This window comes from Tachypleus tridentatus, chromosome 1 (assembly GCF_004210375.1).
Source record: "Tachypleus tridentatus isolate NWPU-2018 chromosome 1, ASM421037v1, whole genome shotgun sequence".
In the NCBI taxonomy this organism is placed as follows: domain Eukaryota; kingdom Metazoa; phylum Arthropoda; class Merostomata; order Xiphosura; family Limulidae; genus Tachypleus; species Tachypleus tridentatus.
The window spans coordinates 15,923,732-15,926,446 of NC_134825.1; positions in this window are offsets into that span (position 1 = coordinate 15,923,732).

Here is a 2,715-nt window from a genome sequence, read left to right on the forward strand (position 1 = left end):
CATCACCATTATTGCCAACTCTTAGGTTATTCTTTTACCAACGAATAGTGGGATTGACGTCACATTATAACGCCTTCACGGCTTGAAGGGCGAGCATGTTTGGTGCGACGAGGATTTGAATCCGTGACCCTCATATTATGACTCGAGCGCCTTTACTACCTAGTAATGCCAGGCTATAATATATAGTCACATTTCAGTTATAATACGCTACCTATATATGCACATATATTTTCCTATTTACAAATACGTTTTAAACTTCCTTTTTGTAAAACATTATAACTTATCAAACTTTGTAATAAGCTGTATTTTGGTCTAAAAAATAAGAACTTACCAGTTTGAAAATTTGTTTCTCAAAACTGGTACGACGTCATAAAAATTGATACTGTCTGAGAAAAAACACAGTTGAAGGATATTCTGCGCTTTCGATTGATTACCCACATATCATAAACAGAAATAAGAGTATATAAGGTCGCGTTTACAAATATGGAAAGAGAGTAGAAGGGTCTGTGTTGGAATAGGTACATGAGCGATACCTTAGCAAACTAGGAAGATTGTAGGTTATTTGTTGATATTCTAGCTTGTCAGTAATTTGAGTTCCTAATTCGTAAGAAACTGCAGACTTTGTACTTGGACATACAGCATGACACACAGAAGTTAATGTGTAGGATTTCTTTTTAATATTTATTTTTAAATAAAGGTATAAATTAATGTATCATACTAAAAGACAAATTATAATCCACAATTTGATACCAAACTTGTTAAAATACATTAATAAAATAATAGTTCAATGAAATTTAAGTGCGAGTCAACAAACGTGATATGACATGACCTTTGACCCATACCTGTCACGAGAGATCTATAGCACTGTTATTACAAGTACAACATCGAAAAGAACATGTTATTGTTTGTGAAACTAAGACATTGAATGTTACATAAAAGGGGTGTTGTTCCACTTGTTAAGATTAGCTAAGTGTTATCGAGCCATCAGTCATTTCTATTATTAGTCGTATATAGTCACAAAATACGCAACACTGAAGTTAGTTTTACGTTTTTGCAATTTAGAAGGCTACATAGGAATAAGTGTCCATAATCTTCAGAAGTATAACTTTAATATCTTGATAAAATATAGATAAGAGGGAAGCACAATATATTAAAGACGACCAACCTAACGTACAACAGAGTGTCATTCAAGATGTGAAACTCACATGTGATGTGGTACAACACTTTATCTACGGACATTACCTAGTCCCATCGGACGTAACCATAACTAATTTACATACAAGTAACTTCTAATATATATATGGTGTATCTTCAGAAAATTTGCTAGACTATCACTAAACATTACAAGGTTTTCACACAAAAATAAGACTTTTAACGAAGTATTTTTATTAATATTTCTTCGTGAAATTATCGATCCTTTTTTTTAACTACCGTGTTTCTCCGATAATAAGACCTATCCATAAAATAAGACCTAGTGTGATTTTTGGGGATAGTTTTAATTTTAGCCCTTCCCTTAAAATAAGCCCTAGTTAAGAGTGGCAGGAAGAGGTTTGTTTGTTTGTTTGGGAATTTCGCACAAAGCTACACGAGGGCTATCTGTGCTAGCCGTCCCTAATTTAGCAGTGTAATACTAGAGGGAAGGCAGCTAGTCATCACCACCCACCGCCAACTCTTGGGCTACTCTTTTACCAACGTATAGTGGGATTGACCGTAACATTATACACCCCCACGGCTGTTGGCGGGCGAGCATGTTTAGCGCGACGCGGACGCGAACCCGCGACCCTCGGATTACGAGTCGCACGCCTTACGCGTTAGGCCATGCCAGGCCCGGCAGGAAGAGGAAAGAAATAAAAAAAAATTAATTTATTAATTAGTTTAATAGTTAGTTAATTAGTTTGTTTAAGTATTAATCAGTTAGTTTAATAGTTTAATAATAGTTTATTTTAAATGGTTAGTTTAATAGTTTAATAATAGTTTATTTTAAATGGTTAGTTTAATAGTTTAATAATAGTTTATTTTAAATGGTTAGTTTAATAGTTTAATAATAGTTTATTTTAAATGGTTAGTTTAATAGTTTAATAATAGTTTATTTTAAATGGTTAGTTTAATAGTTTAATAATAGTTTATTTTAAATGGTTAGTTTAATAGTTTTACTTTGTAACTTCATTTTTTTTAATATATCAAAATAAGACATCCCCCGAAAATAAGCCCTAGTGTCATATTTTGGAGTGAAAATTAATATAAGCCCTGTCTTATTTTCAGAGAAACACGGTAGTACTGGAGCAAAGTGATTTCATTTAGAGATTAAAATTTCAAAAATCTCACATTTCACTTGTATAATTTCTAGAACCTCTTAAGTGAATATATAATTTTTTTTAGTAAAATTTTATATTTTTCTGTTATTACGTTTACTACTTCATTCTTAAGCTTCTAGAAAACTCATCAAATATAATGAAAAGAAAAACCTAGAAATCAGAAATAAAATGAGCAGCTGTCTCCTTTCTTCTAGGCAGCTAGTCATCACCACCCACCGCCAACTCTTCGGTTACTCTTTTACCAACGAATAGTGGGATTGACCGTCAGATTATAACGCCCACACGGCTGAAAAAGCGAGAATGTTTGGTGTGACCGGAATTCGAACCCGCGATCCTTGTATTACGAGTCGAACGCCTTAGCACGCTTAGCCATGCCGGACCCAAAATTGTAACGCTTAAT